Source organism: Rhipicephalus microplus, chromosome 1, assembly GCF_043290135.1.
Source record: "Rhipicephalus microplus isolate Deutch F79 chromosome 1, USDA_Rmic, whole genome shotgun sequence".
NCBI lineage: Eukaryota > Metazoa > Arthropoda > Arachnida > Ixodida > Ixodidae > Rhipicephalus > Rhipicephalus microplus.
This window is the reverse complement of record NC_134700.1, coordinates 13,651,089-13,666,524: the sequence shown is the minus strand read 5'-3', so window position 1 is coordinate 13,666,524 and position 15,436 is coordinate 13,651,089. Positions and strand designations below refer to the sequence as shown.

Below are 15,436 nucleotides of genomic sequence, written 5' to 3'. Positions count from 1 at the left end.
TATAAACTCAAAAAAGTGGATGGAAGGAAGGCCGCTGTGGTAGCTCGGTGGTTAGAGCATCAAACGTGTTATTTGAAGGTCGTAGGTTCGATTCCTGCCCACGGCTGGTTATTTTTTCATCCACTTTTCTTTCTTCTTATTTACATTCCATTGGTTCTAATAACTTCCCCTGTACATTCCTTGGCATTACTGTCTGTTAGATCTCATTATTATTGTGTTAAAACACGGAAAAACGAGCGCTTAGGTTTACACTTTTTTCCCTTATTTCATTGAACGAGGGTCTCGTACTGGCAGAATTGGTGTGTTTAGGTTGTATAAGAGGGACAATTAGTCAGCTGCCCGCTCATAATAAGTTCACGTGCTACGTGACGCCAAACATGCGCATAAGAGTGTTTTCACATTCGTCGTTTGGCTTATAGATGGCGCTGACTGTCACTCCTTCTTCTAAGTTCACATATAAACTCAAAAAAGTGGATGGAAGGAAGGCCGCTGTGGTAGCTCAGTGGTTAAAGCATCGAACGCGTTATTTGAAGGTCGTATGTTCGATTCCTGTCTACGGCTCGTTACTATTTCATCCACTTTTCTTTCTTCTTATTTACATTCCATTGGTTCTAATAACTTCCCCTGTACATTCCTTGGCATTACTGTCTGTTAGATCTCATTATTATTGTGGAAAAACACGCAAAAACGAGCCCTAAGGTATACACTTCTTTCCCTTATTTCATTGAACGACGGTCTCGTACTGGCAGACTCGGTGTGTTTAGGTTGTATAAGAGGGACAATTAATCAGCTGCTCGCTCATAATAGGTTCACGTGCTACGTGACGCCAAACATGCGCATAGGAGTGTTTTCACATTCGTCGTTTGGCTTATAGATGGCGCTGACTGTCACTCCTTCTTCTGAGTTCACATATAAACTCAAAAAAGTGGATGGCGGGAAGGCAGCTGTGGTAGATCAGTGGTTAGAGCATCGAACGTGTTATTTGAAGGTCGTAGGTTCGATTCCTGCCCACGGCTGGTTATTTTTTCATCCACTTTTCTTTCTTCTTATTTACATTCCATTGGTTCTAATAACTTCCCCTGTACATTCCTTGGCATTACTGTCTGTTAGATCTCATTATTATTGTGTTAAAACACGGAAAAACGAGCCCTTAGGTATACACTTCTTTCCCTTATTTCATTGAACGAGTGTCACTTTCCGGCAGAATTGGTGTGTTTAGGTTGTATAAGAGGGACAATTAATCAGCTGCCCGCTTATAATAAGTTCACGTGCTACGTGACGCCAAACATGCGCATAAGAGTGTTTTCACATTCGTCGTTTGGCTTATAGATGGCGCTGACTGTCACTCCTTCTTCTAAGTTCACATATAAACTCAAAAAAGTGGATGGAAGGAAGGCCGCTGTGGTAGCTCGGTGGTTAAAGCATCGAACGCGTTATTTGAAGGTCGTATGTTCGATTCCTGCCCACGGCTCGTTACTCTTTCATCCACTTTTCTTTCTTCTTATTTACATTCCATTGGTTCTAATAACTTCCTCTGTACATTCCTTGGCATTACTGTCTGTTAGATCTCATTATTATTGTGTTAAAACACGGAAAAACGAGCCCTTAGGTATACACTTCTTTCCCTTATTTCATTGAACGACGGTCTCGTACTGGCAGACTTGGTGTGTTTAGGTTGTATAAGAGGGACAATTAATCAGCTGCTCGCTCATAATAAGTTCACGTGCTACGTGACGCCAAACATGCGCATAGGAGTGTTTTCACAATCGTCGTTTGGTTTATAGATGGCGCTGACTGTCACTCCTTCTTTTAAGTTCACATATAAGCTCAAAAAAGTGGATGGAAGGAAGGCCACTGTGGTAGCTCAGTGGTTAGAGCATCGAACGCTTTATTTGAAGGTCGTATGTTCGATTCCTGCCCACGGCTTGTTACTCTTTCATCCACTTTTCTTTCTTCTTATTTACATTCCATTGGTTCTAATAACTTCCCCTGCACATTCCTTGGCATTACTGTCGGTTAGATCTCATTACTATTGTGTTAAAACACGCAAATACGAGCCCTTAGGTATACACTTCTTTCCCTTATTTCAATGAACGAGGGTCTCGTACTCGCAGAAGTGGTGTGTTTAGGTTGTATAAGAGGAACAATTAGTCAGCTGCCCGCTCAGAATAAGTTCACGTGCTACGTGACGCCAAACATGCGCATAGGAGTGTTTTCACATTCGTCGTTTGGCTTATAGATGGCGCTGACTGTCACTTCTTCATCTGAGTTCACATATAAACTCAAAAAAGTGGATTGCGGGAAGGCAGCTGTGGTAGATCAGTGGTTAGAGCATCGAACACGTTATTCGAAGGTCGTAGGTTCGATTCCTGCCCACGGCTGGTTATTTTTTCATCCACTTTTCTTTCTTCTTATTTACATTCCATTGGTTCTGATAACTTCCCCTGTACATTCCTTGGCATTACTGTCTGTTTGATCTCATTAATATTGTGTTAAAACACGAAAAAACGAGCCCTTAGGTTTACACTTCTTTCCCCTATTTCATTGAGCTAGGGTCTCGTACTGGCAGACTTGGTGTGTTTAGGTTGTATGAGAGGGACAATTAATCAGCTGCCCGCTCATAATAAGTTCACGTGCTACGTGACGCCAAACATGCGCATAAGAGTGTTTTCACAATCGTTGTTTTGCTTATAGATGGTGCTGACTGTCACTCCTTCTTCTGAATTCACATATAAACTAAAAAAGTGGATGGAGGGAAGGCCGCTGTGGTAGCTCAGTGGTTAGAGCATCGAACGTGTTATTTGAAGGTCGTAGGTTTGATTCCTGCCCGCGGCTGGTTATTTTTTCATCCACTTTTCATTCTTCTTATTTACATTCCATTGGTTCTAATAACTTCCCCTGTACATTCCTTGGCATTGCTGTCTGTTAGATCTCATTAATATTGTGTTAAAACACGGAAAAACGAGCCCTTAGGTATACACTTCTTTCCCTTATTTCATTGAACGAGTGTCACGTACCGGCAGAATTGGTGTGTTTAGGTTGTATAAGAGGTACAATTAATCAGCTGCCCGCTTATAAGTTCACGTGCTACGTGACGCCAAACATGCGCATAAGAGTGTTTTCACATTCGTCGTTTGGCTTATAGATGGCGCTGACTGTCACTCCTTCTTCTAAGTTCACATATAAACTAAAAAAAGTGGATGGAAGGAAGGCCGCTGTGGTAGCTCAGTGGTTAAAGCATCGAACGCGTTATTTGAAGGTCGTATGTTCGATTCCTGCCCACGGCTCGTTACTCTTTCATCCACTTTTCTTTCTTCTTATTTACATTCCATTGGTTCTAATAACTTCCTCTGTACATTCCTTGGCATTACTGTCTGTTAGGTCTCATTAATATTGTGTTAAAACACGCAAAAACGAGCCCTTAGGTATACACTTCTTTCCCTTATTTCATTGAACGACGGTCTCGTACTGGCAGACTTGGTGTGTTTAGGTTGTATAAGAGGGACAATTAATCAGCTGCTCGCTCATAATAGGTTCACGTGCTACGTGACGCCAAACATGCGCATAGGAGTGTTTTCACAATCGTCGTTTGGTTTATAGATGGCGCTGACTGTCACTCCTTCTTTTAAGTTCACATATAAGCTCAAAAAAAGTGGATGGAAGGAAGGCCGCTGTGGTAGCTCAATGGTTAGAGCATCGAACGCGTTATTTGAAGGTCGTATGTTCGATTCCTGCCCACGGCTCGTTACTCTTTCATTCACTTTTCTTTCTTCTTATTTACATTCCATTGGTTCTAATAACTTCCCCTGCACATTTCTTGGCATTACTGTCGGTTAGATCTCATTAATATTGTGTTAAAACACGCAAAAACGAGCCCTTAGGTATACACTTCTTTCCCCTATTTCAATGAACGAGGGTCTCGTACTCGCAGAATTGGTGTGTTTAGGTTGTATAAGAGGAACAATTAGTCAGCTGCCCGCTCAGAATAAGTTCACGTGCTACGTGACGCCAAACATGCGCATAGGAGTGTTTTCACATTCGTAGTTTGGCTTATAGATGGCGCTGACTGTCACTCCTTCTTCTGAGTTCACATATAAACTCAAAAAAGTGGATGGCGGGAAGGCAGCTGTGGTAGATCAGTGGTTAGAGCATCGAACACGTTATTCGAAGGTCGTAGGTTCCATTCCTGCCCACGGCTGGTTATTTTTTCATCCACTTTTCTTTCTTCTTATTTACATTCCATTGGTTCTGATAACTTCCCCTGTACATTCCTTGGCATTACTGTCTGTTAGATCTCATTAATATTGTGTTAAAACACGAAAAAACGAGCCCTTAGGTTTACACTTCTTTCCCCTATTTCATTGAGCTAGGGTCTCGTACTGGCAGTTTTGGTGTGTTTAGGTTGTATGAGAGGGACAATTATTCAGCTGCCCGCTCATAATAAGTTCACGTGCTACGTGACGCCAAACATGTGCATAAGTGTGTTTTGACATTCGTCGTTTGGCTTATAGATGGCGCTGACTGTCACTCCTACTTCTAAATTCACATATAAACTCATAAAAGTGGATGGAGGGAAGGCAGCTGTGGTAGATCAGTGGTTAGAGCATCGAACGCGTTATTCGAAGGTCGTAGGTTCGATTCCGCCCACGGCTGGTTATTTTTTCATCCACTTTTCTTTCTTCTTATTTACATTCCATTGGTTCAAATAACTTCCCCTGTACATTCCTTGGCATTACTGTCTGTTAGATCTCATTATTATTGTGTTAAAACACGGAAAAACGAGCGCTTAGGTATACACTTTTTACCTTATTTCATTGAACGAGGGTCTCGTACTGGCAGACTTGGTGTCTTTAGGTTGTATAAGAGGGACAATTAATCAGCTGCCCGCTCATAATAAGTTCACGTGCTACGTGACGCCAAACATGCGCATAAGAGTGTTTTCACAATCGTTGTTTTGCTTATAGATGGTGCTGACTGTCACTCCTTCTTCTGAATTAACATATAAACTAAAAAAAGTGGATGGAGGGAAGGCCGCTGTGGTAGCTCAGTGGTTAGAGCATCGAAGGTCGTAGGTTTGATTCCTGCCCACGGCTGGTTATTTTTTCATCAACTTTTCTTTCTTCTTATTTACATTCCATTGGTTCTAATAACTTCACCTGTACATTCCTTGGCATTACTGTCTGTTGGATCTCATTATTATTGTGTTAAAACACGGAAAAACGAGCGCTTAGGTTTACACTTTTTTCCCTTATTTAATTGAACGAGGGTCTCGTACTGGCAGACTTGGTGTCTTTAGATTGTATAAGAGGGACAATTATTCAGCTGCCCACTCATAATAAGTTCACGTGCTACGTGACGCAACATGCGCATAAGAGTGTTTTCACAATCGTTGTTTTGCTTATAGATGGTGCTGACTGTCACTCCTTCTTCTGAATTCACATATAAACTCAAAAAAGTGGATGGAGGGAAGGCCGCTGTGGTAGCTCAGTGGTTAGAGCAACGAACGTGTTTTTGAAGGTCGTAGGTTTGATTCCGGCCCACGGCTGGTTATTTTTTCATCCACTTTTCTTTCTTCTTACTTACATTCTATTGGTTCTAGTAACTTCCCCTGTGTGTTCCTTGGCATTACTGTCTGTTAGATCTCAATAATATTGTGTTAAAATACGGAAAAACAAAGCTCCTAGGTATACACTTCTTTCCCTTATTTCATTGAATGTGGGTCTCGTACTCGCAGAATTCGTGTGTTTAGGTTGTATAAGAGGGACATTTAATCAGGTGCCCGCTCACAATAAGTTCACGTGCTACGTGACGCCAAACATGCGCATAAGAGTGTTTTCACATTCGTCGTTTGGCTTATAGATGGCGCTGACTGTCACTCCTACTTCCAAATTCACATACAAACTCAAAAAAGTGGATGGAGAAAGGCCGCTGTGGTAGCTCAGTGGTTAGACCATCGAACGCGTTATTTGAAGGTCGTAGGTTCGATTTCTGCCCACGGCTGGTTATTTTTTCATCCACTTTTCTTTCTTCTTATTTACATTCCATTGGTTCTAATAACTTCCCCTGTACATTCCTTGGCATGACTGTCTGTTAGATCTCATTAATATTGTGTTAAACACGGAAAAACGAGCCCTTAGGTATACACTTCTTTCCCCTATTTCATTGAGCTAGGGTCTCGTACTGGCAGAATTGGTGTGTTTAGGTTGTATAAGAGGGACAATTAGTCAGCTTCCCGCTCATAATAAGTTCACGTGCTACGTGACGCCAAACATGCGCATAAGAGTGTTTTCACATTCGTCGTTTGGCTTATAGAGGGCGCTGACTGTCACTCCTTCTTCTGAATTCACATATAAACTCAAAAAAGTGGATGGAGGGAAGGCCGCTGTGGTAGCTCAGTAGTTAGAGCATCAAACGTGTTATTTGAAGGTCGTAGGTTCGATTCCTGCCCACGGCTGGTTATTTTTTCATCCACTTTTCTTTCTTCTTATTTACATTCCATTGGTTCTAATAACTTCCCCTGTACATTCCTTGGCATTACTGTCTGTTAGATCTCATTATTATTGTGTTAAAACACGGAAAAACGAGCGCTTAGGTTTACACTTTTTTCCCTTATTTCATTGAACGAGGGTCTCGTACTGGCAGAATTGGTGTGTTTAGGTTGTATAAGAGGGACAATTAGTCAGCTGCCCGCTCATAATAAGTTCACGTGCTACGTGACGCCAAACATGCGCATAAGAGTGTTTTCAAATTCGTCGTTTGGCTTATAGATGGCGCTGACTGTCACTCCTTCTTCTAAGTTCACATATAAACTCAAAAAAGTGGATGGAAGGAAGGCCGCTGTGGTAGCTCGGTGGTTAAAGCATCGAACGCGTTATTTGAAGGTCGTATGTTCGATTCCTGCCCACGGCTCGTTACTCTTTCATCCACTTTTCTTTCTTCTTATTTACATTCCATTGGTTCTAATAACTTCCTCTGTACATTCCTTGGCATTACTGTCTGTTAGATCTCATTATTATTGTGTTAAAACACGGAAAAACGAGCCCTTAGGTATACACTTCTTTCCCTTATTTCATTGAACGACGGTCTCGTACTGGCAGACTTGGTGTGTTTAGGTTGTATAAGAGGGACAATTAATCAGCTGCTCGCTCATAATAAGTTCACGTGCTACGTGACGCCAAACATGCGCATAGGAGTGTTTTCACAATCGTCGTTTGGTTTATAGATGGCGCTGACTGTCACTCCTTCTTTTAAGTTCACATATAAGCTCAAAAAAGTGGATGGAAGGAAGGCCGCTGTGGTAGCTCAGTGGTTAGAGCATCGAACGCTTTATTTGAAGGTCGTATGTTCGATTCCTGCCCACGGCTTGTTACTCTTTCATCCACTTTTCTTTCTTCTTATTTACATTCCATTGGTTCTAATAACTTCCCCTGCACATTCCTTGGCATTACTGTCGGTTAGATCTCATTACTATTGTGTTAAAACACGCAAATACGAGCCCTTAGGTATACACTTCTTTCCCTTATTTCAATGAACGAGGGTCTCGTACTCGCAGAAGTGGTGTGTTTAGGTTGTATAAGAGGAACAATTAGTCAGCTGCCCGCTCAGAATAAGTTCACGTGCTACGTGACGCCAAACATGCGCATAGGAGTGTTTTCACATTCGTCGTTTGGCTTATAGATGGCGCTGACTGTCACTCCTTCATCTGAGTTCACATATAAACTCAAAAAAGTGGATTGCGGGAAGGCAGCTGTGGTAGATCAGTGGTTAGAGCATCGAACACGTTATTCGAAGGTCGTAGGTTCGATTCCTGCCCACGGCTGGTTATTTTTTCATCCACTTTTCTTTCTTCTTATTTACATTCCATTGGTTCTGATAACTTCCCCTGTACATTCCTTGGCATTACTGTCTGTTTGATCTCATTAATATTGTGTTAAAACGCGAAAAAACGAGCCCTTAGGTTTACACTTCTTTCCCCTATTTCATTGAGCTAGGGTCTCGTACTGGCAGACTTGGTGTGTTTAGGTTGTATGAGAGGGACAATTAATCAGCTGCCCGCTCATAATAAGTTCACGTGCTACGTGACGCCAAACATGCGCATAAGAGTGTTTTCACAATCGTTGTTTTGCTTATAGATGGTGCTGACTGTCACTCCTTCTTCTGAATTCACATATAAACTCATAAAAGTGGGTGGAGGGAAGGCAGCTGTGGTAGATCAGTGGTTAGAGCATCGAACGCGTTATTCGAAGGTCATAGGTTCGATTCCTGCCCACGGCTGGTTTTTTTTCATCCACTTTTCTTCCTTCTTATTTACATTCCATTGGTTCTAATAACTTCCCCTGTACATTCCTTGGCATTACTGTCTGTTAGATCTCATTAATATTGTGTTAAAACACGGAAAAACGAGCCCTTAGGTATACACTTCTTTCCCTTATTTCATTGAACGAGTGTCACGTACCGGCAGAATTGGTGTGTTTAGGTTGTATAAGAGGGACAATTAATCAGCTGCCCGCTTATAATAAGTTCACGTGCTACGTGACGCCAAACATGCGCATAAGAGTGTTTTCACATTCGTCGTTTGGCTTATAGATGGCGCTGACTGTCACTCCTTCTTCTAAGTTCACATATAAACTCAAAAAAGTGGATGGAAGGAAGGCCGCTGTGGTAGCTCGGTGGTTAGAGCATCAAACGTGTTATTTGAAGGTCGTAGGTTCGATTCCTGCCCACGGCTGGTTATTTTTTCATCCACTTTTCTTTCTTCCTATTTACATTCCATTGGTTCTAATAACTTCCCCTGTACATTCCTTGGCATTACTGTCTGTTAGATCTCATTATTATTGTGTTAAAACACGGAAAAACGAGCGCTTAGGTTTACACTTTTTTCCCTTATTTCATTGAACGAGGGTCTCGTACTGGCAGAATTGGTGTGTTTAGGTTGTATAAGAGGGACAATTAGTCAGCTGCCCGCTCATAATAAGTTCACGTGCTACGTGACGCCAAACATGCGCATAAGAGTGTTTTCACATTCGTCGTTTGGCTTATCGATGGCGCTGACTGTCACTCCTTCTTCTAAGTTCACATATAAACTCAAAAAAGTGGATGGAAGGAAGGCCGCTGTGGTAGCTCAGTGGTTAAAGCATCGAACGCGTTATTTGAAGGTCGTATGTTCGATTCCTGCCTACGGCTCGTTACTATTTCATCCACTTTTCTTTCTTCTTATTTACATTCCATTGGTTCTAATAACTTCCCCTGTACATTCCTTGGCATTACTGTCTGTTAGATCTCATTATTATTGTGGAAAAACACGCAAAAACGAGCCCTAAGGTATACACTTCTTTCCCTTATTTCATTGAACGACGGTCTCGTACTGGCAGACTCGGTGTGTTTAGGTTGTATAAGAGGGACAATTAATCAGCTGCTCGCTCATAATAGGTTCACGTGCTACGTGACGCCAAACATGCGCATAGGAGTGTTTTCACATTCGTCGTTTGGCTTATAGATGGCGCTGACTGTCACTCCTTCTTCTGAGTTCACATATAAACTCAAAAAAGTGGATGGCGGGAAGGCAGCTGTGGTAGATCAGTGGTTAGAGCATCGAACGTGTTATTTGAAGGTCGTAGGTTAGATTCCTGCCCACGGCTGGTTATTTTTTTATCCACTTTTCTTTCTTCTTATTTTTATTCCATTGGTTCTAATAACTTCCGCTGTGCATTCCTTGGCATTACTCTCTGTTAGATCTCATTATTATTGTGTTAAAACACGGAAAAACGAGCGCTTAGGTATACACTTTTTCCCCTTATTTCATTGAACGAGGGTCTCGTACTGGCAGACTTGGTGTCTTTAGGTTGTATAAGAGGGACAATTAATCAGCTGCCCGATCATAATAAGTTCACGTGCTACGTGACGCCAAACATGCGCATAAGAGTGTTTTCACAATCGTTGTTTTGCTTATAGATGGTGCTGACTGTCACTCCTTCTTATGAATTCACATATAAACTCAAAAAAGTGGATGGAGGGAAGGCCGCTGTGGTAGCTCAGTGGTTAGAGCATCGAACGTGTTATTTGAAGGTCGTAGGTTCGATTTCTGCCCACGGCTGGTTATTTTTCATCCACTTTTCTTTCTTCCTATTTACATTCCATTGGTTCCAATAACTTCCCCTGTACATTCCTTGGCATGACTGTCTGTTAGATCTCATTAATATTGTGTTAAACACGGAAAAACGAGCCCTTAGGTATACACTTCTTTCCTCTATTTCATTGAGCTAGGGTCTCGTACAGGCAGACTTGGTGTGTTTAGGTTGTATAAGAGGGACAATTAATCAGCTGCCCGCTCATAATAAGTTCACGTGCTACGTGATGCCAAACATATGCATAAGTGTGTTTTCACATTCGTCGTTTGGCTTATAGATGGAACTGACTGTCACTCCTACTTCTAAATTCTCATATAAACTCATAAAAGTGGGTGGAGGGAAGGCAGCTGTGGTAGATCAGTGGTTAGAGCATCGAACGCGTTATTCGAAGGTCATAGGTTCGATTCCTGCCCACGGCTGGTTTTTTTTTCATCCACTTTTCTTTCTTCTTATTTACATTCCATTGGTTCTAATAACTTCCCCTGTACATTCCTTGGCATTACTGTCTGTTAGATCTCATTAATATTGTGTTAAAACACGGAAAAACGAGCCCTTAGGTATACACTTCTTTCCCTTATTTCATTGAACGAGTGTCACGTACCGGCAGAATTGGTGTGTTTAGGTTGTATAAGAGGGAGAATTAATCAGCTGCCCGCTTATAATAAGTTCACGTGCTACGTGACGCCAAACATGCGCATAAGAGTGTTTTCACATTCGTCGTTTGGCTTATAGATGGCGCTGACTGTCACTCCTTCTTCTAAGTTCACATATAAACTCAAAAAAGTGGATGGAAGGAAGGCCGCTGTGGTAGCTCGGTGGTTAGAGCATCAAACGTGTTATTTGAAGGTCGTAGGTTCGATTCCTGCCCACGGCTGGTTATTTTTTCATCCACTTTTCTTTCTTCCTATTTACATTCCATTGGTTCTAATAACTTCCCCTGTACATTCCTTGGCATTACTGTCTGTTAGATCTCATTATTATTGTGTTAAAACACGGAAAAACGAGCGCTTAGGTTTACACTTTTTTCCCTTATTTCATTGAACGAGGGTCTCGTACTGGCAGAATTGGTGTGTTTAGGTTGTATAAGAGGGACAATTAGTCAGCTGCCCGCTCATAATAAGTTCACGTGCTACGTGACGCCAAACATGCGCATAAGAGTGTTTTCACATTCGTCGTTTGGCTTATAGATGGCGCTGACTGTCACTCCTTCTTCTAAGTTCACATATAAACTCAAAAAAGTGGATGGAAGGAAGGCCGCTGTGGTAGCTCAGTGGTTAAAGCATCGAACGCGTTATTTGAAGGTCGTATGTTCGATTCCTGCCTACGGCTCGTTACTATTTCATCCACTTTTCTTTCTTCTTATTTACATTCCATTGGTTCTAATAACTTCCCCTGTACATTCCTTGGCATTACTGTCTGTTAGATCTCATTATTATTGTGGAAAAACACGCAAAAACGAGCCCTAAGGTATACACTTCTTTCCCTTATTTCATTGAACGACGGTCTCGTACTGGCAGACTCGGTGTGTTTAGGTTGTATAAGAGGGACAATTAATCAGCTGCTCGCTCATAATAGGTTCACGTGCTACGTGATGCCAAACATGCGCATAGGAGTGTTTTCACATTCGTCGTTTGGCTTATAGATGGCGCTGACTGTCACTCCTTCTTCTGAGTTCACATATAAACTCAAAAAAGTGGATGGCGGGAAGGCAGCTGTGGTAGATCAGTGGTTAGAGCATCGAACGTGTTATTTGAAGGTCGTAGGTTCGATTCCTGCCCACGGCTGGTTATTTTTTCATCCACTTTTCTTTCTTCTTATTTACATTCCATTGGTTCTAATAACTTCCGCTGTGCATTCCTTGGCATTACTCTCTGTTAGATCTCATTATTATTGTGTTAAAACACGGAAAAACGAGCGCTTAGGTATACACTTTTTTCCCTTATTTCATTGAACGAGGGTCTCGTACTGGCAGACTTGGTGTCTTTAGGTTGTATAAGAGGGACAATTATTCAGCTGCCCGCTCATAATAAGTTCACGTGCTACGTGACGCCAAACATGCGCATAAGAGTGTTTTCACAATCGTTGTTTTGCTTATAGATGGTGCTGACTGTCACTCCTTCTTATGAATTCACATATAAACTCAAAAAAGTGGATGGAGGGAAGGCCGCTGAGGTAGTTCAGTGGTTAGAGCATCGAACGTGTTATTTGAAGGTCGTAGGTTCGATTTCTGCCCACGGCTGGTTATTTTTCATCCACTTTTCTTTCTTCCTATTTACATTCCATTGGTTCTAATAACTTCCCCTGTACATTCCTTGGCATGACTGTCTGTTAGATCTCATTAATATTGTGTTAAACACGGAAAAACGAGCCCTTAGGTATACACTTCTTTCCTCTATTTCATTGAGCTAGGGTCTCGTACAGGCAGACTTGGTGTGTTTAGGTTGTATAAGAGGGACAATTAATCAGCTGCCCGCTCATAATAAGTTCACGTGCTACGTGATGCCAAACATATGCATAAGTGTGTTTTCACATTCGTCGTTTGGCTTATAGATGGAACTGACTGTCACTCCTACTTCTAAATTCTCATATAAACTCATAAAAGTGGGTGGAGGGAAGGCAGCTGTGGTAGATCAGTGGTTAGAGCATCGAACGCGTTATTCGAAGGTCATAGGTTCGATTCCTGCCCACGGCTGGTTTTTTTTTCATCCACTTTTCTTTCTTCTTATTTACATTCCATTGGTTCTAATAACTTCCCCTGTACATTCCTTGGCATTACTGTCTGTTAGATCTCATTAATATTGTTGCGAATGTATTTACTACTTTAGAGTAGAAAAGTACTCCAGCAGTCAAGATGGCAGCCGTTGTGTATTTCGAACAGCCCAAAAACGTCGTCGTCTTCTTCTTCGCACCGCCCGCATAGCTGCATAGCCGCGAACCCGCAACATCGACCTCCGGCGGCGAAAAGCGCCGACCCGGCGCTTGTTAGCAGGTGTTGGACGAGATGTACGGCTTGAGGCGAGCGACGTGGACGATGTCGGAAGATGTGGAAGGTATCGAAGGGTTTAGAGGTGCTATTTCATAGGTAACATCAGTTACCTGCCGTAGCACACGATAAGGTCCGGAATACTTGGGTAGAAGCTTTTCAGCCAGACCAACATGTCGCGACGGAGTCCACAGAAGAACGAGGTCACCTGGACTAAAGTGGACGTCCCGATGGTGGCTGTCATAGCTACGTTTCTGACGGAGCTGCGAGTCCGAAAGGCGCTGGTGGGCAATCTGACGGGCTTTCTCCGCGGTGCTAATAGCGCGGCGAGCATATGCTGTGGACAGGTCGGTAGGGTTGGGTACAAGCGTGTCGAACGGCAATGTCGGGTCTCTTCCATACAAAAGGTAAAAGGGAGAATATCCAGCAGTGTCGTGGCGTGAGCTATTGTAAGCGAAAGTGACAAAGGGTAGCGCAATGTCCCAGTCACGATGATCCGTCGACACGTACATGGCGAGCATGTCAGTGAGTGTGCGATTCAGACGTTCTGTGAGGCCGTTTGTTTGAGGATGGTAGGCCGTCGTAAGCTTGTGCTTGGTTGCACAAGAACGAAGTAGATCGTCAATTACCTTAGATAAAAAGTAGCGACCGCGATCGGTGACCAGTTGACGAGGAGCACCATGATGTAAGATGACGTCTTGAATCAAAAAGTCGGCGACATCTGTAGCGCAGCTGCTTGGAAGAGGTCTCGTAATTGCGAAACGGGTCGAGTAATCTATGGCGACGGCGACCCACCTGTTACCGTCGGTAGAAAGAGGGAAAGGGCCCAGCAGGTCGAGGCCGACACGATAGAAAGGCTCGGCAGGTACGTCGATCGGTTGAAGGAGCCCGGCGGGGTGTACCGCTGGCCTTTTGCGGCGTTGGCACGACTCACAAGACCTAACATAACGTTGTACAGAACGGTAGAGGCCGGGCCAGAAAAAGCGTCGGCGGACACGGTCGTACGTTCTGGCAACACCAAGGTGGCCAGCCGTTGGTACATCATGTAGTTGCTGAAGTACGGTCGAGTGCAAATGAGTGGGTATTACGAGTAGTAGTTCGTTTCCCACATGGTGCATGTTGCGGCGGTATAAAATGCCGTCTATGACAACGAACATGCGAAGCGAATTGTCTGTACAGCCTGTGTTCAGGCGGTCGATTAGCTCGCGTAGGGACGCGTCACGCCGTTGCTCACATCCTATGTTGCCGAAAGCAGAGAGCGAGGAAATACAGATGGACGCGTCGTCGGTTACTAGATCTGGAGCGTCAACGGGGTACCGAGAGAGGCAGTCGGCGTCTTGGTGTAAACGGCCAGACTTGTAAACCACTGTGTATGTGAATTCCTGGAGGCGCAGAGCCCAACGAGCAAGGCGCCCCGTTGGATCTTTGAGGGCTGAAAGCCAGCATAGAGCGTGATGGTCAGTGGTAACTGTGAAAGGCCGGCCATATAAATAGGGGCGGAATTTACCAACTGCCCATACAAGCGCCAGGCACTCGCGTTCCGTAATAGAGTAATTGCGTTCGGCAGGAGAAAGGAGCCGGCTGGCATACGCAAGAACTCGATCGTGACCGGATTGACGCTGGGCTAAAACCGCGCCAATACCGTAGCCACTAGCATCAGTGCGGACCTCGGTTGGAGCAGACGGGTCGAAGTGAGCGAGAATCGGTGGCGTGGTCAGAAGTGTTATGAGCTGGGAAAAGGCCGTGCCTTGATCAGGACCCCACTCAAATGGTACATCTTTCTTCAAAAGATCAGTGAGGGGGCGTGCGACCTCTGCGAAGTTTCTGACAAATCGTCGGAAATATGAGCATAGGCCCACAAAACTTCGAACGTCCTTGACACAAGTCGGTACAGGAAAATCCAGGACAGCTCGGACTTTGTCGGGATCGGGGCGGATGCCGGAGGAGTCAACGAGATGCCCTAGAATAGTAACTTGGCGATGCCCAAAATGGCATTTCGAGGAATTAAGTTGGAGCCCAGCCTCTCGAAATACTGAAAGAATTGAGGAAAGGCGCTCGAGGTGAGACTTAAAGGTTGGGGCAAACACAATCACGTCGTCCAGATAACACAGGCAGATAGACCATTTAAAGCTGCGCAAAAGCGTGTCCATCATCCGCTCGAACGTTGCCGGCGCATTGCACAAGCCAAACGGCATTACCTTGAATTGGTAGAGACCGTCAGGCGTTACAAAGGCGGTCTTCTCCCGGTCGAGGTCGTCCACGGCGATCTGCCAGTAACCGGAGCGTAAGTCTATCGAAGAAAAATAGGTTGCGCCATGAAGGCAGT

At 43.7% G+C, this 15,436-nt stretch overlaps 4 non-coding genes across 4 annotated transcripts; all 4 read left to right on the top strand.

The window, feature by feature from the left end:
* The first annotated feature begins 33 nt into the window (after positions 1–33).
* TRNAT-UGU (transfer RNA threonine (anticodon UGU)) lies at positions 34–106 on the top strand. The gene has a single exon. It is a non-coding gene; the product is annotated as a tRNA-Thr (tRNA).
* A 6,275-nt stretch (positions 107–6,381) lies between these two features.
* Positions 6,382–6,454, top strand: TRNAT-UGU (transfer RNA threonine (anticodon UGU)). The gene has a single exon. It is a non-coding gene; the product is annotated as a tRNA-Thr (tRNA).
* Positions 6,455–8,655: 2,201 nt separating this feature from the next.
* On the top strand, positions 8,656–8,728 carry TRNAT-UGU (transfer RNA threonine (anticodon UGU)). The gene has a single exon. It is a non-coding gene; the product is annotated as a tRNA-Thr (tRNA).
* A 2,200-nt stretch (positions 8,729–10,928) lies between these two features.
* On the top strand, positions 10,929–11,001 carry TRNAT-UGU (transfer RNA threonine (anticodon UGU)). Its single transcript has one exon. It is a non-coding gene; the product is annotated as a tRNA-Thr (tRNA).
* Positions 11,002–15,436: the final 4,435 nt, after the last annotated feature.